Genomic DNA, 25,884 nt, shown 5'->3' with positions numbered 1-25,884 from the left:
CCCTACGTGTTAAGGCCAAGGCATCTCAAAGTCTTTTTCACTCCATCTTTCCACCTCCAATTTGGTCTCCCACTTCTCGTTCCCTCCACCTCTGACACATATATCCTCTTTGTCAATCTTTCCTCACTCATTCTCTCCATGTGACCAAACCATTTCAACACACTCTTCTGCTCTCTCAACCACACACTTTTTATTACCACACATCTCTCTTACCCTTTCATTACTTACTCGATCAAACCACCTCACAACACATATTGTCCTCAAACATACCATTTCCAACACATCCACCCCCTGCGTAGACTTCCCTATAGCCCATGCCTAGCACCCATATCGCAGTGTTGGTACTAATTTCAAATGTACCTATTTTTGTCTTCCCAGATAAAGAACTCTCCTGCCACGCACATTCTTCAGTGCTCCTCCAACCTTCGCCCCCTCACATACCCCATGACTCACTTCCGCTTCCATGGTTCCATCCGCTGCCAAGTCCACTCCCAGATATCTAAAATACGTCATATCCTCCAAATTTTCTTCATTCAAATTCACACCCCCCACCACCGTGTCCTTCAACCCCACTAAACCTAATAACATTGATTTCATTCACATTTACTCTCACCTTCCTTCTTTCACACACTCATCCAAGCTCAGTTTCCAACTTCTGCAGTCTCACACTCGAATCTGTATCATGTGCGACCAACAACTCTCCCCTTTCTCCAAAACTCTTGCTTTCACCTCCCTAACAACCCCATCCATAAACAAATTAAACAACCATGGAGACATCACACACCCCTATCGCAAACCTACATTCACTGGGAACCACTCACCTTCCTCTCTTCCTACTCGTACACATGCCTTACATCCTCGATAAAATCTTTTCACTGCTTCTAGCAGCTTACCTCCCATATCATATACTCTTAATACCCTCCACAGAGCATCTCTATCAACCCTATCATATACCTTCTCCAGATCCATGAATGCTACATACAAATCCATCTGCTTTTCTAAGTATCTCTCACATACATTCTTCAAAGCAAACACCTGATCCACACATCCTCTACCACTTCTGAAACCACACTGCTCTTCCCCAATCTGATGCTCTGTACATGCCTTCACCCTCTCAATCAGTACACTCCTGTAAAACCTACCAGGGCACTCAACAAACTCATGCCACTGTAGTTTGAACACTTATCTTTATCCCCATACCCTTCGTACAGGGGTATTAACATGCATACCGCTAATCCTCAGGCACCTCACTATGATCTTTATATATATATATATATATATATATATATATATATATATATATATATATATATATATATATCTTTCTTTTCTTTTAAACTATTCGCCATTTCCCGCGTTAGCGAGGTAGCATTAAGAACAGAGGACTGGGCCTTTGAGGGAATACCCTCACCTGGCCCAATTCTCTGTTCCTTCTTTTGGAAAATTAAAAAAAAAAAACGAGAGGGGAGGATTTCCAGCCCCCCGCTCCCTCCCCTTTTAGTCGCCTTCTACGACACGCAGGGAATACGTGGGAAGTATTCTTAATCCCCTATCCCCAGGGATAATATATATATATATATATATATATATATATATATATATATATATATATATATATATATATATATATATATATATATATATGCTATAATCATCTCTCTCATATGTAACATTCTTGGCTGGTTAACGCGTTTTTGAACCCTTTTCCGAGATATTCTGTACATCTTTATCTCCCCTCGTAATGATGCCATCAACATTTGGTCTTCATCATTAATATTCATTTGAAATTTCATCTCGAACCGTTCTCAGTCCTCGCTCGGGCTTGCCTGACTTTCATCTACATAATGATTTGGTTTAGCCTCGTCTCACCTTACACCCACCCACAGAAGAATATAAAATAAAAGGGAACTCAGTTTAGAATAGCACTAGTATTCACTGAATCATTATTTAAGTCCGCGTTAATACAGAGATGAATAAATGAATAACTATATATCACTTTAGTAAGTCAGTATGAAGTTTAAACCCACTGAAAAGGATTTAGGCTTTTATCAAAGACGTGCCAACTTGTGGTGGAATTGCCTCTTAGACTCAGCTATCAGTGATGGATGGGTAACAAGCAAGCTAATATATATATATATATATATATATATATATATATATATATATATATATATATATATATATATATATATATATATAATATATATATATATTTATTATTTATTATCTTTATTTTGCTTTGTCGCTGTCTCCCGCGTTAGCGAGGTAGCGCAAGGAAACAGACGAAAGAATGGCCCAACCCACACACATACACATGTATATACATACACGTCCACACACGCAAATATCCATACCTATACATCTCAATGTATACATATATATACCCACACAGACATGTACATATATACACATGTACATAATTCATACTATCTGCCTTTATTCATTCCCATCGCCACCCCGCCACACATGGAATAACAACCCCCTCCCCCCTCATGTGTGTGAGGTAGCGCTAGGAAAAGACAACAAAGGCCACATTCGTTCACACTCAGTCTCTAGCTGTCATGTAATAATGCACCGAAACCACAGCTCCCTTTCCACATCCAGGCCTCACCGAACTTTCCATGGTTTACCCCAGACGCTTCACATGCCCTGGTTTAATCCATTGACAGCATGTCGACCCCGGTATACCACATCGTTCCAATTCACTCTATTCCTTGCACGCCTTTCACCCTCCTGCATGTTCAGGCCCCGATCGCTCAAAATCTTTTTCACTCCATCGTTCCACCTCCAATTTGGTCTCCCACTTCTCCTCGTTCCCTCCACCTCCGACACATATATCCTCTTGGTCAATCTTTCCTCACTAATTCTCTCCATGTGCCCAAACCATTTCAAAACACCCTCTTCTGCTCTCTCAACCACGCTCTTTTTATTACCACATATCTCTCTTACCCTTTCATTACTTACTCGATCAAACCATCTCACATCATATATTGTCCTCAAACATCTCATTTCCAGCACATCCACCCTTCTGCGCACAACTCTATCCATAGCCCATGATATATATATATATATATGTGTGTGTGTGTGTGTGTGTGTGTGTGTAATAGTATACGCTGGGAGCAGGTTTTCTTTAACGGACATAAATGGAATACGACAGCATATTTAAAATTATTAATCTTCTTATGTTGTCTAATTTTCTCAGTATTATTCTACCGTTACATGTGGATGGTCAAGCACCAGCTGTTCCTAGTGCATCATATGTTGCATTCAAACTTTCGCCTTCACCGAGGCATTAACTAGGGAAGGTGTAATGATGGCCTGTGGCTCCTTATTGCTAAGGATGTCAACACATCCTTCAGTCCAGTGTAGGAAGTAAGTGGTCGAGATATAGGATAGGATCAACCGGTTTCCTTTTCCTTTGGCTAACCTGTAGGAAGTAGGTGAAGGAATCTGCTTCCAAGTCGCCCATTTATAGAATCGAATCTTATACATCATCCTTGACAGCCACCATTTGTTTCAAAGTCGCCCTTTATATGATCGAATCTCATATATCATAAGATCGAATCTCATATATCATCTTTTACAGCATTCATAGTCGTAATTAAAGGGTTAAGGCGGGTTTTTTGAGTCTATCTCAGGTGTTGGATTTCTCAAAATGGGTTGGAATATTGTAGGATCTTGGTGTATGGCCTCACATTTCTCTAACTATCCATTACGATCGTTTATGACGTAAGTGCTTCGACTTATCTACTCGTATGATAACGATTCTCTCATAAAGATAAACGTTTTCACTATCTATTTATGTGGGTCATGTTATCTATAACTGATAAATGATTATCATCAGTGAAAACGCAATAAATGTTGAACGATTCACTTTAAAAACTCGAAACCCATTAAATGAATCGGTGTCGAATCGATTCGTTTTTTTTTTGAATGAATTAAAGGCATCGACCGATTACTTTTAAAGTAATTAATTACAATTGCCTAATGTGAAGACCAATACGAAGGCCAGCTAAGGTAATTACCATACAAGAAATAGTGACACTTCAATCAAGCGTCTGCAAGTTCCACTTCTTTCACTTCATTCATTCCTTCCTTCATTCTCGAACGCAATGAATGCTTCATTCATCACAACATTCCTTCTTACAGAATATCATGTCATTGCCAGAGAAACAATACATTAACAACCAAAACTCAGTGTGAGAGAGATAGATAGATAGATAGAGATAGATAGATAGATAGAGAGAGAGAGATAGATAGAGAGAGAGAGAGAGAGAGAGAGAGAGAGAGAGAGAGAGAGAGAGAGAGAGAGAGACGCCTCTCTCTCTCTCTGTGGTGTACTCACAACATCACATTTATTCTTACCACAACCTCTCTAAGTCTCCGTTTCCCCGGCTCTGAACAGCCATTAAGGGGATAATTGGCTCGTTAACACACCTGAGGTTGTAAGCCACTCACAACACAGTACACCTTAACGGTAAATAAAAAGTTGTTAGAGTGAATGTAAGAGTTTTCGAACCGGTTGTTATGGTCCAATCATAACACATGGGTCTGTTGTGATGACACAACACATCGGTGTGTCATGTGACACACGACATGACACCCGTGAATGTGTCACGTCAGAGAGGCATGTGACACACGACATGACACCCGTGAATGTGTCACGTCAGAGAGGCATGTAACACACATGACACCCGTGAATGTGTCATGTCACGTCAGAGAGGCATGTGACACATGACATGACACCCGTGAATGTGTCATGTCACGTCAGAGAGGCATGTGACACACGACATGACACCCGTGAATGTGTCATGTCACGTCAGAGAGGCATGTGACACACGACATGACACCCGTGAATGTGTCACGTCAGAGAGGCATGTGACACATGACATGACACCCGTGAATGTGTCACGTCAGAGAGGCATGTGACACATGACATGACACCCGTGAATGTGTCACGTCAGAGAGGCATGTGACACATGACATGACACCCGTGAATGTGTCACGTCAGAGAGGCATGTGACACATGACATGACACCCGTGAATGTGTCACGTCAGAGAGGCATGTGACACACGACATGACACCCGTGAATGTGTCACGTCAGAGAGGCATGTAACACACGACATGACACCCGTGAATGTGTCACGTCAGAGAGGCATGTGACACACATGACATGACACCCGTGAATGTGTCACGTCAGAGAGGCATGTAACACACGACATGACACCCGTCAATGTGTCATGTCACGTCAGAGGCATGTGACACATGACACCCGTGAATGTGTCATGTCACGTCAGAGAGGCATGTGACACATGACATGACACCCGTGAATGTGTCATGTCACGTCAGAGAGGCATGTGACACACGACATGACACCCGTGAATGTGTCATGTCACGTCAGAGAGGCATGTGACACACATGACACCCGTGAATGTGTCATGTCACGTCAGAGAGGCATGTGACACACATGACACCCGTGAATGTGTCACGTCAGAGAGGCATGTGACACACGACATGACACCCGTGAATGTGTCATGTCAGAGAGGCATGTGACACACGACATGACACCCGTGAATGTGTCATGTCAGAGAGGCATGTGACACATGACACCCGTGAATGTGTCACGTCAGAGAGGCATGTGACACATGACACCCGTGAATGTGTCACGTGACACCCCGGGCGCACCATCTCAAGCTCTGTGTTGTGTGAGATCATTTATCATTTACTTATAAATTTAACAAAGTTAATTTCGTAATTATATTAACATATTTTTCTCTTTGTCTTTCCTTAACAATAGACGAAGCCAAACTACCTCGTTAACAGCCCAACCGCTTGTTACGGGCGAAGACCCTGGCCGAGGCTACGAACACAGCCAGTTGCCCTCACACCCCGACGCGGGCAACAGCGATCTGGGCTCCTGCAGGCTGTGATTACTATTGTGGGCAGTGTGATTACTAATGATTACTATTGTGATTACTAGTGTGATTATTGATACCAAGTGCGAGTACTATTGATTACTATAGTGATTACTAAGAGATTACTACTGTGATTACTGTTATCATTGATACCGCATGTGATTACTAAGTGAGATTACTATTGTGATTACTAAGTAATTGCTGTTGGATTAATAAGTGTGATTACTGTGATATCAAGTGGGATTACCAAGAGTGATTACTATTAATTAATATTGTGACTACTATTGATTACTAAGTGTGATTACTATTGATTACTTATGTGATTACTAAGTGTGATTACAACTGTGATTACTAATTATGCGTTACGCGGAGGGAGTTCTACACTCGCATGGCTCCTCTTAACCTTGCCCACGTACCATGTCTTCCACCTTACGTGTACACACACACACACACACACACTCACACACACACACACACACACACACACACACACACACACTCACACACACACACACACACACACACACACACACACACACACACACACACACACACTCACACACACACACACACACACACACACACACACACACACACACACACACACACACACACACACACACACACTCACACACACACACACACACACACACACACACACACACACACACACACACACACACACACACACACACACACACACACACACACACACACACACACACTCACACACACACACACACACACACACACACACACACACACACACACACACACACACACACACACACACACACACACACACACACACACACACACACACACACACACACACACACACACACACACACACACACACTCACACACACACACACACACACACACACACACACACACACACACACACACACACACACACACACACACACACACACACACACACACACACACACACACACACACACACACACACACACACACACACACACACACACACACACACACACACACACACACACACACACACACACACACACACACACACACACACACACACACACACACACACACACACACACACACACACACACACACACACACACACTCACACACACACACACACACACACACACACACACACACACACACACACACACACACACACACACACACACACACACACACACACACACACACACACACACACACACACACACACACACACACACACACACACACACACACACACACACACACACACACACACACACACACACACACACACACACACACACACACACACACACACACACTACACACTCACACACACACACACACACACACACACACACACACACACACACACACACACACTCACTCACACCTACACTCACACACACACACACACACACACACACACACACACACACACACACACACACACTCACTCACTCACACACACACACACACACACACACACACACACACACACACACACACACACACACACACACACTCACACACACACACACACACACACACACACACACACCACACACACACACACACACACACTAACTCACACACACACACACACACACACACACACACACACACACACTAACTCACTCACACACACACACACACACACCACACACACACACACACACACACACACACACACACACACACACACACACACACACACACACACACACACACACACACACACACACACACACACACACAACTCACTCACACACACACACACACACACACACACACACTCACACACACACACACACACACACACACACCAGGCTAAGCCAGACACCCATTATCAGCCAGCCACAAGGAGGAAGATAAACACCTGGGGTGGGTTGTGGGCCGACTGCCTAGTGTAGTGAACACTGAATGTTACTTAGAAAACAAAACAAACACTTAACATCAGTGTGTTACGAACTCCGAGTCTTTATAAGTGCCTTTTGTAAGTGCCTTATTTAAGTAGTACCTCCTCAACTGAGTAATATTACCGTGTAAGTGAGAGTAAAATTACATAACAGAGGAAAAAAATATTAATCTTTGTGGTAAATCGTGAATATTGATCAGCTCATGGAAAACGAGCAATGATTATTGATCACAGCACTGAGTAAAAAGCGTAGTGAAGCAGTGATCAAATACACAGCAGTGATCAACACTGGCTTCAGAACAATACAACCATAGATAAATACACACAAAACCACCTGAATACAGTGTTATGATCTGGAAAACGGATCAGGTGATTAATATCGTTATTAATCAAGATTAATGGCCTCCACAACCCCTGCTTGCATCTGATGGTCGAAGGTAAGTGACGTATTTGATGTTCATCATTTGATTTGACCAAGTTTGGACTGGACGTAGGTTATACATCCTGTGTTGTCCAGCCAAAATGTTGTGACTGACTTTATGTATTTTGACCAGTGTATTTGGCCAGGATGTAAATTATTACAAGTATTTTGACCAGTGTATTTGGCCAAGATGTAAATTATTACAAGTATTTTGACCAGTGTATTTGGCCAAGATGTAAATTATTACAAGTATTTTGACCAGTGTATTTGGCCAAGATGTAAATTATTACAAGTATTTTGACCAGTGTATTTGGCCAGGATGTAAATTATTACAAGTATTTTGACCAGTGTATTTGGCCAGGATGTAAATTATTACAAGTATTTTGACCAGTGTATTTGGCCAAGATGTAAATTATTACAAGTATTTTGACCAGTGTATTTGGCCAAGATGTAAATTATTACAAGTATTTTGACCAGTGTATTTGGCCAGGATGTAGTAACTGACTATATGTATTTTGACCAGTGTATTTGGCCAGGATGTTGTAAATGATTATAGGTATTTTGGCCAGGATGTTGTAAATGATTATAGGTATTTTGACCAGGATGTTGTAAATGATTACAGGTATTTTGACTAGGATGTTGTAAATGATTACAGGTATTTTGACCAGGATGTTGTAAATGATTATAGGTATTTTGGCCAGGATGTTGTAAATGATTACAGGTATTTTGACCAGGATGTGGTAAATGATTATAGGTATTTTGACCAGGATGTTGTAAATGATTACAGGTATTTTGACCAGGATGTTGTAAATGATTACAGGTATTTTGATTATAACTATAATCGGTGAGTTGCCATACGTCGCTTGTGAATGATATTCCGCGTTTTCTGTGGTTCTACGTTTCACTCAGACGATCGAATTTCACTTGGTTTTATTGGCCATATAGGAATAAAAGACTGAAGGGGAAACTATAAAAAAAGACCTATTAGTCCACATAGGTTGCTCTTGTGTACACTGAAGTCGTTAATATATAAGTTTCTTTAGCGAAATAACAGAAAACACGACCCACACCCCCATACATGGCACCTGGTGGCTGATTACAACTTACAAATTTTTCTATATATTCCTGACTTATGTTTTTAGCGTGTGATTAAAATCAAGATGAAGGTTTTAATCATGACTGTATGATTAATGATTAGCATATTTCTTCTGTGAAATTTACATAATCGTTAGTGGAATTATAACCATTGAGACATTCCCAACACACGAGCTGGAGAGATTGTAGAAAGTATAAAAAGAATTTTACTTTATTTGTCTGTTCCAGGGTAATACGTTTTATTTTCTAATTGATCACGTCAAAAAAAAGTATAGAAAATGGCTATTATTCCTTTGAAACTTTGCTTTCGTGATGAGGAAAATGACATTTTGAAATTTACTTATTTTTCATAACATTCCCTAGATAGATTCATTCACTTTTAAGTAGCTGATATAAGACTTAGAAGTTTCCAGTAATATAAATAGTAGTATAAATATAAGTGTCTCAAACCCACCAGTTCAGTTCAGACCTGGCTGGCTCAGTGGATACATATATATACATACACTTGTCGGAGACGGCATCTAGAGGTATCTGGCAGACGCATTTTGCTGTGTCTGCCAAGAATTTTATCCAAACGAAAGAAAACGGGGCGTCAGCCGAGATGGGCCAGGTCTTCAAGGAATATTTCAATTTCAGCAAGTCTGGCCACTTCATTCCACCAGCGAACAATGCAAAGAAAACCCCAGAAGGTAAAATAGACATTTGATGCTCATTTGGATGGCTGAAATTTTGTTAAAATTTTTTGAATTTTTAAAATTCAAAATTTTTTTTATTTTAATTTTCTAAAATTTTCAATGTTATTGAAAATGAATATCATACATGGAACATGTTGAGATCATCTCTCACACATTAGTCAGGGGGTGAAATCAATTTACATCCAAATATATAATGTTTTTTCATAAGCACAATTTTATATCGTTCTTTTCCAGAATGTTACAGAGGGGAAGAGAGAACCATGAAGTTCGCTACCCCAAAAAATTTGACGGGAAACCCACTGACCAATCAAGTAATTGCTGCTTCTGCTTACTGGACCCTTCCACACATCGAATTGGCCAGACTGCATCTATCACATTTCCAAGCTTCACTGCACGTCCAATTAGGTCATACAGGATACAGTCTATCGCAGCTCTGGATGAGTCTACAACCTTCAATTACCCTTCAAAGTTTCTTCCATGAGCTGTCTGAGGCAAAGTGTCAGAGCCGGCGTCTTCGTCTGACCACAGAGGAGGATCCAGAAGCGCAAAGAACTCCCTAAGAACCTCACGAGGAAGGAGAAAGGAGCTCGGTACACCTTTGTCTCAGTGGTTCGGGGTTTCCTGGCCAATCAAGAGGCTCAAAACTACATGGAATTGGTTGAGACTATGTTGAACTAAGGCAAAATGGATCGCTGGATGTCTCTCAAAGTCCATATTCTTGAAGCTCATCTGGATCCATTCAAGGACAACATGGCAGCGTATGCGGAGGAGCGAGGCGAGCGCTTCCACCAGGATGTACTGGATCTCGAACACGGCCAGCCATTAAGGAACATATAATGGATTAAATTTGGGGTCGGATTCGTGAAATTGATTGACAGTCCAATCGTAAATTTCGTAAAACTACTCACTTCTAAGTCTTTTGTGATCACTATTGTATAACATCAATGTAAATATAAGTTAATTTTGAGTCATATTTTGTGGTTTTGTTGAACATCAATGTAAATATATGTTAATTTTGATTCATATTTTGTGGTTTTGTTGAACATCAATGTAAATATATGTTAATTTTGATTCATAATTTGTTTTTCTGACTTTATGTGGATTAAAATTGTGCAAATTCGCCCGTGGTCCAATTGGAAATAGATAAATTTCAAAATTATCACCGTCTTGGTCAAGAAAGGCAAAATTTGAATGGAATATCAGCCATTTTACTCTACTTTTTTTTTTTTTAGAAATAAACAATAAGGAAATAATATTTACCATCCAGGAATAAAAATTGTGTTACATGATGAGTTATTGATTATAGGCTCACACACTGAGCTAATAACACTATTAAATTATATAAAAACATTAATGTTGACTTAGACATATACTTATGAGTCACGGTCAACAGACTACGCAAACAAGACTTCTTTTTTTTTTTGATGAAAAACAAGCGTTGTGTATAATGCTCAGTTTTCATCATTGATAGAACATCAGTATTTGTTAGCACCAGAGGAGACAGTTCTGCCAGATCTGTTAATAGTTTATGGTTACTGTAGTTAATTTCCTGTTTAATGCGCCACTAAAATAACTTTGAAATAAGGAGTAATTAAGTTTAGCAGTAGTTGTGTAGTTTGAGCGTGGTTGAAAAATACGATAAAATATCTTTATTTGGTAAATTGTATACGTTGATACACAATGAAATTCTTTATGGATAGAAGTTTAATTCAACAAGACTAAGGAAGTATAAGAATTAATAAAATAAAAATGAGAGTGGCGGAGCGTGATTTCAACCATATGTGTTCGAGAAAATCCAAGAGAGGAGCAGAGAAGGGGGCCAAGTGAGGATATTCCCTCAAAGACTCCGTCTTCTGTTCTTAACGCTACCTCGCTAATGCGGGAAATGGCGAATAGTATGGAAAATATATATATATATATATATATATATATATATATATATATATATATATATATATATATATATATATATTTATTATATATATATATTTATTATATATATATATATATATATATATATATATATATATATATAAATATATATATATATATATATATATATATATATATATATATATATATATATATATATATATATATATTGAGTGGGAGATGTATAAAAGAAAGAGACAGGAGGTCAAGAGAAAGGTGCAAGATGTGAAAAAAAGGGCAAATGAGAGTTGGGGTGAGAGAGTATCATTAAATTTTAGGGAGAATAAAAAGATGTTCTGGAAGGAGGTAAATAAAGTGCGTAAGACAAGGGAGCAAATGGGAACTTCAGTGAAGGGCGCAAATGGGGAGGTGATAACAAGTAGTGGTGATGTGAGAAGGAGATGGAGTGAGTATTTTGAAGGTTTGTTGAATGTGTTTGATGATAGAGTGGCAGATATAGGGTGTTTTGGTCGAGGTGGTGTGCAAAGTGAGAGGGTTAGGGAAAATGATTTGGTAAACAGAGAAGAGGTAGTGAAAGCTTTCCGAAAGATGAAAGCCGGCAAGGCAGCAGGTTTGGATGGTATTGCAGTGGAATTTATTAAAAAAGGGGGTGACTGTATTGTTGACTGGTTGGTAAGGTTATTTAATGTATGTATGACTCATGGTGAGGTGCCTGAGGATTGGCGGAATGCGTGCATAGTGCCATTGTACAAAGGCAAAGGGGATAAGAGTGAATGCTCAAATTACAGAGGTATAAGTTTGTTGAGTATTCCTGGTAAATTATATGGGAGGGTATTGATTGAGAGGGTGAAGGCAAGTACAGAGCATCAGATTGGGGAAGAGCAGTGTGGTTTCAGAAGTGGTAGAGGATGTGTGGATCAGGTGTTTGCTTTGAAGAATGTATGTGAGAAATACTTAGAAAAGCAAATGGATTTGTATGTAGCATTTATGGATCTGGAGAAGGCATATGATAGAGTTGATAGAGATGCTCTGTGGAAGGTATTAAGAATATATGGTGTGGGATGAAAGTTGTTAGAAGCAGTGAAAAGTTTTTATCGAGGATGTAAGGCATGTGTACGTGTAGGAAGAGAGGAAAGTGATTGGTTCTCAGTGAATGTAGATTTGCGGCAGGGGTGTGTGATGTCTCCATGGTTGTTTAATTTGTTTATGGATGGGGTTGTTAGGGAGGTAAATGCAAGAGTTTTGGAAAGAGGGGCAAGTATGAAGTCTGTTGGGGATGAGAGAGCTTGGGAAGTGAGTCAGTTGTTGTTCGCTGATGATACAGCGCTGGTGGCGGATTCATGTGAGAAACTGCAGAAGCTGGTGACGGAGTTTGGTAAAGTGTGTGGAAGAAGAAAGTTAAGAGTAAATGTGAATAAGAGCAAGGTTATTAGGTACAGTAGGGTTGAGGGTCAAGTCAATTGGGAGGTGAGTTTGAATGGAGAAAAACTGGAGGAAGTGAAGTGTTTTAGATATCTGGGAGTGGATCTGTCAGCGGATGGAACCATGGAAGCGGAAGTGGATCATAGGGTGGGGGAGGGGGCGAAAATTTTGGGAGCCTTGAAAAATGTGTGGAAGTCGAGAACATTATCCCGGAAAGCAAAAATGGGTATGTTTGAAGGAATAGTGGTTCCAACAATGTTGTATGGTTGCGAGGCGTGGGCTATGGATAGAGTTGTGCGCAGGAGGATGGATGTGCTGGAAATGAGATGTTTGAGGACAATGTGTGGTGTGAGGTGGTTTGATCGAGTAAGTAACGTAAGGGTAAGAGAGATGTGTGGAAATAAAAAGAGCGTGGTTGAGAGAGCAGAAGAGGGTGTTTTGAAATGGTTTGGGCACATGGAGAGAATGAGTGAGGAAAGATTGACCAAGAGGATATATGTGTCGGAGGTGGAGGGAACGAGGAGAAGAGGGAGACCAAATTGGAGGTGGAAAGATGGAGTGAAAAGGATTTTGTGTGATCGGGGCCTGAACATGCAGGAGGGTGAAAGGAGGGCAAGAAATAGAGTGAATTGGAGCGATGTGGTATACAGGGGTTGACGTGCTGTCAGTGGATTGAATCAAGGCATGTGAAGCGTCCCGGGTAAAACATGGAAAGCTGTGTAGGTATGTATATTTGCGTGTGTGGACGTGTGTATGTACATGTGTATGTGGGGGGGGGGGGGTTGGGCCATTTCTTTCGTCTGTTTCCTTGCGCTACCTCGCAAACGCGGGAGACAGCGACAAAGTATAAAAAAAAAAAAAATATATATGTGTGGAAGTCGAGAACATTATCTCGGAAAGCAAAAATGGGTATGTTTGAAGGAATAGTGGTTCCAACAATGTTGTATGGTTGCGAGGCGTGGGCTATGGATAGAGTTGTGCGCAGGAGGATGGACGTGCTGGAAATGAGATGTTTGAGGAAAATGTGTGGTGTGAGGTGGTTTGATCGAGTAAGTAACGTAAGGGTAAGAGAGATGTGTGGAAATAAAAAGAGCGTGGTTGAGAGAGCAGAAGAGGGTGTTTTGAAATGGTTTGGGCACATGGAGAGAATGAGTGAGGAAAGATTGACCAAGAGGATATATGTGTCGGAGGTGGAGGGAACGAGGAGAAGAGGGAGACCAAATTGGAGGTGGAAAGATGGAGTGAAAAAGACTTTGTGTGATCGGGGCCTGAACATGCAGGAGGGTGAAAGGAGGGCAAGGAATAGAGTGAATTGGAGCGATGTGGTATACAGGGGTTGACGTGCTGTCAGTGGATTGAGTCGGGGCATGTGAAGCGTCTGGGGTAAACCATGGAAAGCTGTGTAGGTATGTATATTTGCGTGTGTGGACGTGTGTATGTACATGTGTATGGGGGGGGGGGGGCCCATTTCTTTCGTCTGTTTCCTTGCGCTACCTCGCAGACGCGGGAGACAGCGACAAAGTATAAAAAAAAAAAAAAATATATATATATATATATATATATATATATATATATATATATATATATATATTAAGCGTTTTGAAGATCATGGAAAACGTGTGGATAAAACACGTTACTGAAATGCCTTTTGAGCGTTAAAACGGATCACTGTAAACTTAAAGTAACTGCTTTTAAAATCTTAACTAACTATTAAAGTCTGAACTAGCTTCTACCAACGGACGATATTTACCTTATTTTCTGCGTTATTTGGAAGCTGTGTGCTCGTTACAGTTTCGTGTTTACATACAATTCGTTGGTGTGCGTGCGTTCGTGTGTACAGTGTTCAACCTGTGGTGGGACGAGGCTTACGACAGAGGCGCTGATACATTGCTGACGATTACATTGAAGACCAAGGTATAACCTAGCCCCCATGGGGGAAGTTAGGTTGGGTTTCAGCCCCCCAAAGTGAAGTTAGGTATGTTTTCAGCCCCAAAGTGAAGTTAGGTATGGTTTCAGCCCCCTGAGTGAAGTTTACAAGAGAAAGACAGACAACAGGAGGTCTGACTAGCCCACGACTGGGTTGTCTGGTGAAAAGAAAAAAAAAATAACGACAGAAAATGGAATTCTACTCAGTATTTTTTTTTTTTTCAGCTATCACCGACCCCCGCTGCTGCACATTAGCCTTCTAGTGTCCCCGTTACTGCGGTCGTTTATACGTTCATATCTGGCGTTTTTCTCAGACTATACCTGGATCTATCAAATATTTGTCTAAACGACTTTTGAAGGTATTTATAGTTTCTGTATTCATTATGTCTGAACGTAACTTATTCCAATGTTCAACACACCTATAGGAAAAGAAACCTTTTCCCCACGTCTGGACTACATCTTTTAGCTTTGAGTTTTATTCCATTCGTCCTGGTAACCGTATTCTCTTGAACTTGGAAAAGATGTTCGCGATTTACTTTATTGAACTTGTTCAGAATTTTGACCACTCTCATTAAGTCGCCGAGAAGTCTACGTTTTTTTAAGGGAAAAGAGATCCAATTATCTTATCCTCTCTTCGTATGTCAGATTTCTAAAGGAGGGGATGAATTTGGTCGCGCATCTTTGTACTTGCTCAAACTTTTCCTCGTCTTTTTTTCTTTATAGTTTGTGGACCAAAACTGGACCTGATATTCAAGATGTGGTCTTACTAGAGAATCATAAAAGTGGGAGAATTGTTTCTGGCGTCTTGTAATCTATGTTCCTGGTTATGAAACCCAACATTTGGTTGCCTTTTAATACTTGCTGCTTGACACTGTTTAGTGTATTTCAGACTGATGCTAAACACACCTCCGAGGTCCTCTTCCTTCATTTACTTTAGTTAGAGTGTTTCCGAATAGTTTGTACTCGTAAAGTATATTCTTGTCTCCAAACTGCATAACTTTACACTTGTCTACAGTAAACTTCATTTACCATCTGTCTGACCACTCTGCCAGTAAGATCTCTTTTGAATCATTTCACAAACCCGCCTGTTTACTGCTCTATCTCCTGGTTTAGTATCGTCAGCAAATTTGGATGTCTTAGATATGAGACTCAGTTTTAGGGCATTAATGTCTATTATGAAAAGAATTGGGCCCAGGACCGACCCCTGTGGCACACCACTTGTTACGTCCTGCCAATCTGAGGCTTCGCTGTTTAATATCACACACTGCCAGGGAAGCCAGAGTCTCTGATCCATGGACAGAGTTCTTCACCGGTTCCGTGTGCTTTGAGCTGATGTAAAAGTCTCTTGTGAGGTACTTTCTCGAAAGCCTTTCGGAATATATATATATATATATATATATATATATATATATATATATATATATATATATATATATATTTGTAAATATATATATATATTTGTAAATATATATATATATATATATATATATATATATATATATATATATATATATATATATATATATATTTTTTTTTTTTTTTTTTTTTTTTTTTTATACCTCGTCGCTGTCTCCCGCGGTTGCGAGGTAGCGCAAGGAAACAGACGAAAGAAATGGCCCAACCCCCCCCATACACATGTACATACACACGTCCACACACGCAAATATACATACCTACACAGCTTTCCATGGTTTACCCCGGACGCTTCACATGCCTTGATTCAATCCACCGACAGCAATTCAACCCCTGAATACCACATCGCTCCAATTCACTCTATTCCTTGCTCTCCTTTCACCCTCCTGCATGTTCAGGCCCCGATCACACAAAATCCTTTTCACTCCATCTTTCCACCTCCAATTTGGTCTCCCTCTTCTCCTCGTTCCCTCCACCTCCGACACATATATCCTCTTTGTCAATCTTTCCTCACTCATTCTCTCCATGTGCCCAAACCATTTCAAAACACCCTCTTCTGCTCTCTCAACCACGCTCTTTTTATTTCCACACATCTCTCTTACCCTTACGTTACTTACTCGATCAAACCACCTCACACCACACATTGTCCTCAAACATCTCATTTCCAGCACATCCATCCTCCTGCGCACAACTCTATCCATAGCCCACGCCTCGCAACCATACAACATTGTTGGAACCACTATTCCTTCAAACATACCCATTTTTGCTTTCCGAGATAATGTTCTCGACTTCCACACATTTATATATATATATATATATATAGGTTGTGTTGAAGTAATAATTGACATACCTAATATTTCTCATCTTAAATGCCAAAAAATCGCTTTGCCATTTACTATCAATAGAGAGGTACTTAGTACGGGAATTTTTATTATCTAATGCTCAACTAAAGTGCAATTGATACTCGTAAATATATCAAGTATGTTAGCATTACGACAGAAAGCTACTGAAACATACCTTCTGTACATCAATTGAAGCGTCCGTTTTCTTCAAGTGTCCGTTTTCTTCAAGTGTCCGTTTTCTTCAAGTGTCCGTTTTCTTCAGGGTGGGCGGGGGAACTGCTGCAGCCAAGCCACTCTTACTTATCTTCACCTGAAACAGACAAACACATTATTTCTAAACACGATTAGTTAAGGTTTCTCTCACTTATAGACTACTCAACCTTTACGTCCATACGTGGAAGACAGGAACCTACGCTGGGACGCCCATAATTAACGCTAATTACCATAAAACACAGAAGACAAGATAGAAGACGCAAGACACAATATACAATTAAAAAAAAAAATGGTTCTGCAGGAGGATATAAACTGAAGAGTTGTTGGTGATTTGAGTTTTGAGGCTTATTAACTACCGAGGGTCAATGAAGCCTTGAAGTTATAACTATCTTAAACAACTTTAGAGGTTGTTAAAGATAGTTATGATCTCACTGTGGGTATATAAGTCCTCTTCCTTTACGAATAAGAATGTCTCACCCATCATTACTTAGACACGAAGTCTGAAATATATACAGAGTAGAATTATCGTGACTCACGTACAACACCTATATACAAAATTATCATTGATACAAAATGATGAATTGCACGATTTCTTGTGAACTACAAGACTGAAAATGAACTAGTTTGAGAGTCTTAAATAGACCACGGTAGTTTCAGACCATCCAAGAGTATCATACGGCCTTAAATCATGTACAAAGTCTCCTCATTTAACCTTTATGTCCAGTACTGTCGCAAGACTTCACTGTGGTCTGTCTGTGTGTCTGTCTGTGTGTCTGTGCGTCCGTCTGTCTGCGTGTCTGTGTGTCTGTCTGTGTGTCTGTGTGTCAGTCTGTGTGTCTGTCTGTGTGTGTGTGTGTCTGTCTGTCTGTCTGTGTGTCAGTCAGTCAGTCTGTCTGTCTGTCTGTGTGTCTGTCTGTGTGTCTGTCTGTCTGTCTGTGTGTGTGTCTGTGTGTCTGTCTGTCTGTCTGTCTGTCTGTCTGTCTGTCTGTCTGTCTGCCTGTCTGTGTGTCTGTCTGTGTGTCTGTCTGTCTGTCTGTGTGTCTGTCTGTCTGTCTCCTTATAGTTGCTAGACCCAACCTGGTTGAACCCTCCATTCGAACAGTAACACTGGAATTTGGTACATACCTACATCACAATTCCTGGTATTGCATCTACAGTTCATCTTTGAGAATTTTTACAACTTAATTAGCTAATTCTCTTCACAATTCTGGCGCTGGTTAAGGTATTACTCACTCGGGCACTGGAGCATTTTCACCTCAATTCCAGGGTCAGTTGGGAATTCAGTGGATGTTTGGGTTGTTGATATACATAACTGACTGTTATATTCCTCTCTTGTGTCTCCCCTGATGATGTGATTATTACACGAAAGTGCACTTGGGAACTTCTCGTGTTTCATTTTCCCCGTGGACTCATAGGAATATATATATATATATATATATATATATATATATATATATATATATATATATATATATATATATATATATTTACCCAGTACTCGTGTGAAATGGGTTGATAAGATAATCTTAGGAAAGATAACTCATTTTCTTGTTCAAGATAACATACCATTAAATATTATACAATGAAATATAATGGATGAAGGGTGTACCTTCTGCTCTCGTTGTTTTACTTACGAATACATGTCAAGTTCAGCAGCAACTCAAAATATGTCGTTTTCTCGTATTTCTTGTTCAAAGCCAAAATTCTTGTAAAATTTTCAATCCTGTGTACATGGGTGTTCAGTCCTGTGCACATGTGTGTTCAGTCCTGTGTACATGTGTTCAGTCCTGTGTACATGTGTGTTCAGTCCTGTGTACATGTGTTCAGTCCTGTGTACATGGGTGTTCAGTCCTGTGTACACGTGTGTTCAGTCCTGTATACATGTGTGTGTTCAGTCCTGTATACATGTGTGTGTTCAGTCCTGTCTACATATGTTCAGTCCTGTGTACATGTGTGTTCAGTCGTGTGTACACGTGTGTTCAGTCGTGTGTACATGTGTGTTCAGTCAAGGGTTATCAACACCAAGAATGAAAGACTAACATCAGAATTTCAACTTAGCGTTGCTGACTTTTCGTTCACGTCTGCTGAGGGTTGTATGGAGCCAAGCCAGCCAGGGTGTGGCCACTTATAAGTGGCCACCAGAGAGCCAGCCACACTGTGGCCACCCATATGTGGCCACCAGAGAGCCAGCCAGAGTGTGGCCACCCATATGTGGCCACCAGAGAGCCAGCCAGACTGTGGCCACCCATATGTGGCCACCAGAGAGCCAACCAGACTGTGGCCGCCCATATGTGGCCACCAGAGAGCCAGCCGGACTGTGGCCACCCATATGTGGCCACCAGAGAGCCAGCCAGACTGTGGCCACCCATATGTGGCCACCAGAGAGCCAGCCGGACTGTGGCCACCCATATGTGGCCACCAGAGAGCCAGCCAGAGTGTGGCCACCCATATGTGGCCACCAGAGAGCCAGCCAGACATAATGGTGCCACAAGGAAGATATTTTTTTGACGAGGTGAAATAATACCCATCACGTGTGGCCCAGCTGTTCATGTCCGAGAGAGAGAGAGAGAGAGAGAGAGAGAGAGAGAGAGAGAGAGAGAGAGAGAGAGAGAGTTAGAGAGTTTCATATTTCCAGTATTAATGTCTGTAGTGATGATGATGATAATGATACATATCACAAATGCCACAAGATACAAATAATTGTATTTTGAAATGACTCAGTAATATGTCTGATACCGCCAGCCTCTCACAATTACGTAATATATGATTCGCTCACAACCTCAGAACCTTATATGTGTATATAAATATATGTTATACTTAAGCTCCGTCTCCCGCGTTAGCGAGGTAGCGCAAGGAAACAGACGAAGAATGGTCCAACCCAGCCACATACACACGTATATACATACACGCCCACACACGCACATATACATACATATTTCAACGTATACATGCATATACATACACAGGTATATACATATATACACATGTACATATTCATACTTGCTGCCTTCATCCATTCCCGTCGCCACCTCGCCACACATGAAATAGTTATTGACCATTTGACATTATTCACCATTTTCAAGTCTATGAATATTATTCACTGTCCATGAATGGGTCATGGGTTTCCCATGTATGTCTGTGCTTCATCCATGAGTGTATACATAATTCATCATCCTTATGGCTGTGTTGAATAAATGACTTTATCTCATCATTGGATAACTTAAATACATTTATCAGTTATGCTTTATCTTTGTATGTTATTATTAACCCATCATAGCGTTCTGTGAGCCATGGTTGTATGGCATAGTGATACAAAAACACCAAACAAATAAACAAGGAAATACATCACAAAAACAAGTAAATACATCACAAATTACCTACAAGGAAGACACAGTACCAAGGGAGTAATTCATCAAAAGCTAAAAGAAGGATTTGACGTAACCAAAAACTAACAAAGAAATTACGATTCTCCATAGAACATGGTTTGCCACTCTCGTGTGGCTCACAGAAAACGACCCTGGTGTCGCTGGTACTTGAGCCGTAATTAACCTCGACGCTGGTGTGTGACCCGCATATCTTGGAGGGGCCAGCCAGACACCGTAAGGGTCAGAGCCCCGCGTGCTTAGGGAGGGAGGAGCGACCATGCGGTTTAACACTGCTGGGGGAGATATCAACTGGGCCCACTTCTGCTGGAGAGAGAGAGAGACATCTGGTGCTGTTGTGGACACGCTGGTAGAGCTAGCTCTCTCTCTCTCTCTCTCTCTCTCTCTCTCTCTCTCTCTCTCTCTCTCTCTCTCTCTCTCTCTCTCTCTACGCCACAACACGGTGGATGGTGTCGCGAGATGGGGTAGCAAGACACACACACACACACACACACACACACAGCAGAGACTTGAGCAGTGCAGAACACGAGCAATAGCTGTATGAAGACCCATTTTCAGATATTTTCCCTTGAGGTAACTACCATTTTCAGATATTTTCCCTGGGGTAACTACCATTTTCAGATATTTTCCCTTGGGGTAACTACCATTTTCAGATATTTTCCCTTGAGGTAACTACCATTTTCAGATATTTTCCCTTGAGGTAACTACCATTTTCAGATATTTTCCCTTGAGGTAACTACCATTTTCAGATATTTTCCCAGGGGTAACTACCATTTTCAGATATTTTCCCTTGAGGTAACTACCATTTTCAGATATTTTCCCTGGGGTAACTACCATTTTCAGATATTTTCCCTTGGGGTAACTACCATTTTCAGATATTTCCCTGGGGTAACTATTAAGTTTCCATTCCCATTATAACCTAAACTAGACGAACACAGCTGACTGGTATCACACAGGAACATAGCCATTCAAAACTCTATTTTTCTTTAAATAAAATATGAATATTCTTTATGTCTTATTCACTAACGGTAGAATTTAGAATAGAATTAGTTTTTGATTAGCTGGAAAAAAAAAAAAAGGAAAACGAGCTAACGGTATGGAAGATATATTTCAACGCTCTATGTAAAGTTTCAGGGAAATGGCCCAAAACACAACATCCACTGAAGCAGACGATCTCCGTATATTCATTCATCATTATGTGTTAGACAACGTACAAAGACCAGCGCTTCACGTATTATTATATTCAAGTGATAATATACTGTATGTTCCTTGTCTCTGTCTCCCACTTTAGCAAGGTAGCGCAAGGAAACAGATGAAAGAATGGCCAAACCCACCCAGATACACATGTATATACATAAACATCCACACACACACATATAGACATACCTATACATTTCAATGTATACATACATATACATACAAAGACATATACATGTACATATCCATACTTGCAGCCCTCATAGATTCTCGTCGCCACCCCCCCCCCCCCCCCCCCCCGTGCGAGGTAGCGCTAGGAAAAGACAACAAAGGCCACATTCGTTCACACTCAGTCTCTAGTTGTCATGTATAATACACCGAAACCACAGCTCCTTTTCCACATCCAGGCCTCACAAAACTTTCCATGGTTTACCCCAGACGCTTCACATGCCCTGGTTCAATCCATTGACAGCACGTCGACCCCGCAATGCCACATCGATCCAATTCACTCTATTCCTTGCACGTTCAAGCCCCGATCGCTCAAAATCTTTTTCACTCCATCTTTCCACCTCCATTGTGGTCTCCCTCTTCTCCTTGTTCCCTCCACCTCCGACACATATATCCTCTTGGTCAATCTTTCCTCACTCATTCTCTCCATGTGCCCGAACCATTTCAAAACACCCTCTTCTGCTCTCTCAACCACGCTCTTTTTATTTCCACACATCTCTCTTACCCTTACGTTACTTACTCGATCAAACCACCTCACACCACACATTGTCCTCAAACATCTCATTTCCAGCACATCCATCCTCCTGCGCACAACTCTATCCATAGCCCACGCCTCGCAACCATATAACATTGTTGGAATCACTATTCCTTCAAACATACCCATATTTGCTCTCCGAGATAACGTTCTTGTCTTCCAAACATTATTATTATTATTATTATTATTATTATTATTATTATTATTGTTGTTGTTGTTGTTGTTGTTATTATTTTTATTATTATTATCATTATTATTATTATCATCACATTATCATTATCATTATTATTAGCATCATTATTAAATCATTATCTAAAAATGGTGATGTAAAGACGGGGAAACTTCATGACAGAGTATGTAAAACATCCTTAGGGAAAGAAAAAAAATGAACCTCCAAATAAATAATTAAGTTACCCTTCCATATCAGACGAACAGAAAAACTAAATCATGTTTCTCGCTTCACCAGCACGAAGCTGTGGTAAACGAAGTGACGTTCACCAGAACATCCAAATTAGACTCGAGGTAAAATACTTTCACTTGATTTTAAGATCTTAAATGATCTATGGCATGAGTAGAAGCAGCTCTTAACTACCAGGAGACAACAACCACACCAACTGGTAGTTTACAGCTGTCATACCTGGGAAGATAACGTTTTCTGTGGCCTTAGAATCATCTCGAACGCCTTCAAGATGGATGGATGATCCAGATAAGTGTGAAGATATCTTGATGTTGAGGGACTTATTGACAAAAGAGCATCACACGTCACGTCAAGGGATCGAATCCCCCGCCATGCACAAGAGCATCACACGTCAAGGGATCGAATCCCCCGCCATGCACAGGAGCATCACACGTCAAGGGATCGAATCCCCCGCCATGCACAAGAGCATCACACGTCAAGGGATCGAATCCCCCGCCATGCACAAGAGCATCACACGTCAAGGGATCGAATCCCCCGCCATGCACAGGAGCATCACACGCCACATCAATAAGATCTGATGTCATTGCCGATGGGGAAATTAAGACTAAGTGGCTGGCGATGGCATGTCGTATTATCAACATTACATTGAAGAATGTTTGAGCAAGAAATAGGAAGAAAATAGACGAACGTCTGACCTAAATATTTAGCATTTTGTATTGAGGAAACACCAGTAATGGCTGGATGTTCTGAAAGCTGTGCTGGGGCTTCTGAAACATTATCCACAGTTCCCTGAGTTTATGAAACTGGTATGAAGTCAGAGATGAAAGCAATGATTTCTTTTTTCTCTCTCTCATTTCAAAAACTGTATCGAAGAGTTTGAAGTTTAAGGACACATCAGTTGAAATCTCATTGTTTGGTACGGGAGTCATGGACGAAACTGATGGACCTTCAGAGGAATTAATGTGTCTATAGATTTCTGGTTCATAGCGGTGATGAAGCAACAGATCTTGTGAAGGAAAACCTAATAGTCGTAGGGCTTGTGGGATCCACACTTGTGGCTGGCTATCAACATTTCTCGCCTTTGTCACCCCAGGTACAAGGTTGTGGATCAATATTATTGCTTCAAACATGTGTTCAGTTCCCCAACAGAGCAACGAGACCACTGTAAGAACACCTTTGTTCAAGGAACTTGAGAGACGCATTCCTTTCTTACCAACCAAAGCTGAAGAACTTGTGGTAACAAGAAGTGAACAGGAAAAACTTGAAGGCTAATTGAGCAAAGACGTTCGAGAAATATGAGATGACTTTCTCAACAGGTTTTGAGTGAGTTGCAGAAGGTAATGCTGTCTTTCTGGTCCATCCCTCTGGTCACACTCCTCATGTTTAATGTCAACAAGCGTTCCTGGACCTGGACCCTGACCAGTGGGTCTATTGGGAACGGACCAGGAACAGTGGGTCTACTGGGAACGGACCAGGACCAGTGGGTCTATTGGGAACGGACCAGGACCAGTGGGTCTATTGGGAACAGACCACGACCAGTGGATCTCTTGGGAACGGACCACGACCAGTGAGTCTACTGGAAATGGGCCGCTTCACACGGGCCACTACCTCACTGATCCGCTTCACATGGGTTAACAATCCTAAGAACCACTTCACACGGGTCACCACCTCACAGAACCGCTTCACAAAGGTCACCACCTGATACAACCACTTCGTACGGGTCAACACCTCACAGGACAGCTGGTCAACACTTCGAAGACCGCTTCACGTTGGCTCAACCGATGACAGAACCGCTTCACACGTCTCTGTTCTCACCACTTGTCCACCTGATGTCAAACTTGTCACACCAATGACGAAGACCCGAAAGCCATCGACCAGCACCCGCGCCATCTACACGTACATGTTTACATGTTCCTGTAACGGTGGAACAGGATCTATTGATACAGTGGGTGGGTGAGGCAGTGGGTGGGTGAGGCAGTGGGTGGGTGAGGCAGTGGGTGGGTGAGGCAGTGGGTGGGTGAGGCAGTGGGTGGCTGAGGCAGTGGGTGGCTGAGGCAGTGGGTGGGTGAGGCAGTGGGTAGGTGAGGCAGTGGGTGGGTGAGGCAGTGGGTGGGTGAGGCAGTGGGTAGCTGAGGCAGTGGGTGGGTGAGGCAGTGGGTGGGTGAGGCAGTGGGTGGGTGAGGCAGTGGGTGGGTGAGGCAGTGGGTGGGTGAGGTGGGACGTGTGGGCTCTTGAAGACAAGCTGAAACATCGCCTTCTTGAACATCCCTGAGATACACACCCGTCATGGGGTTCTCTGTGTCCAATGGAAATATATCCTTATTTATCCAATTTACTGCAGGATCTCTCTCTAAGGAATGGTCCTGCTGTTACCCAGG

General features: G+C 41.4%; 1 protein-coding gene across 3 annotated transcripts in view; it reads right to left on the bottom strand.

Annotated features, from left to right (window-relative positions):
* The window catches only part of LOC139756440 (neuron navigator 2-like), a 368,656-nt gene that overhangs the window by 288,543 nt on the left and 54,229 nt on the right, over nt 1–25,884 (bottom strand). For all 3 annotated transcript variants that reach the window (XM_071675884.1, XM_071675886.1, XM_071675885.1), the window contains exon 2: nt 17,708–17,842. The gene's annotated coding sequence lies outside the window, so the exon portion shown is untranslated. The remainder of the gene's footprint in view (nt 1–17,707; nt 17,843–25,884) is intronic.

This window comes from Panulirus ornatus, chromosome 21 (assembly GCF_036320965.1).
Source record: "Panulirus ornatus isolate Po-2019 chromosome 21, ASM3632096v1, whole genome shotgun sequence".
NCBI classification, from domain to species: domain Eukaryota; kingdom Metazoa; phylum Arthropoda; class Malacostraca; order Decapoda; family Palinuridae; genus Panulirus; species Panulirus ornatus.
This window is presented reverse-complemented; position numbering and strand designations above follow the sequence as displayed.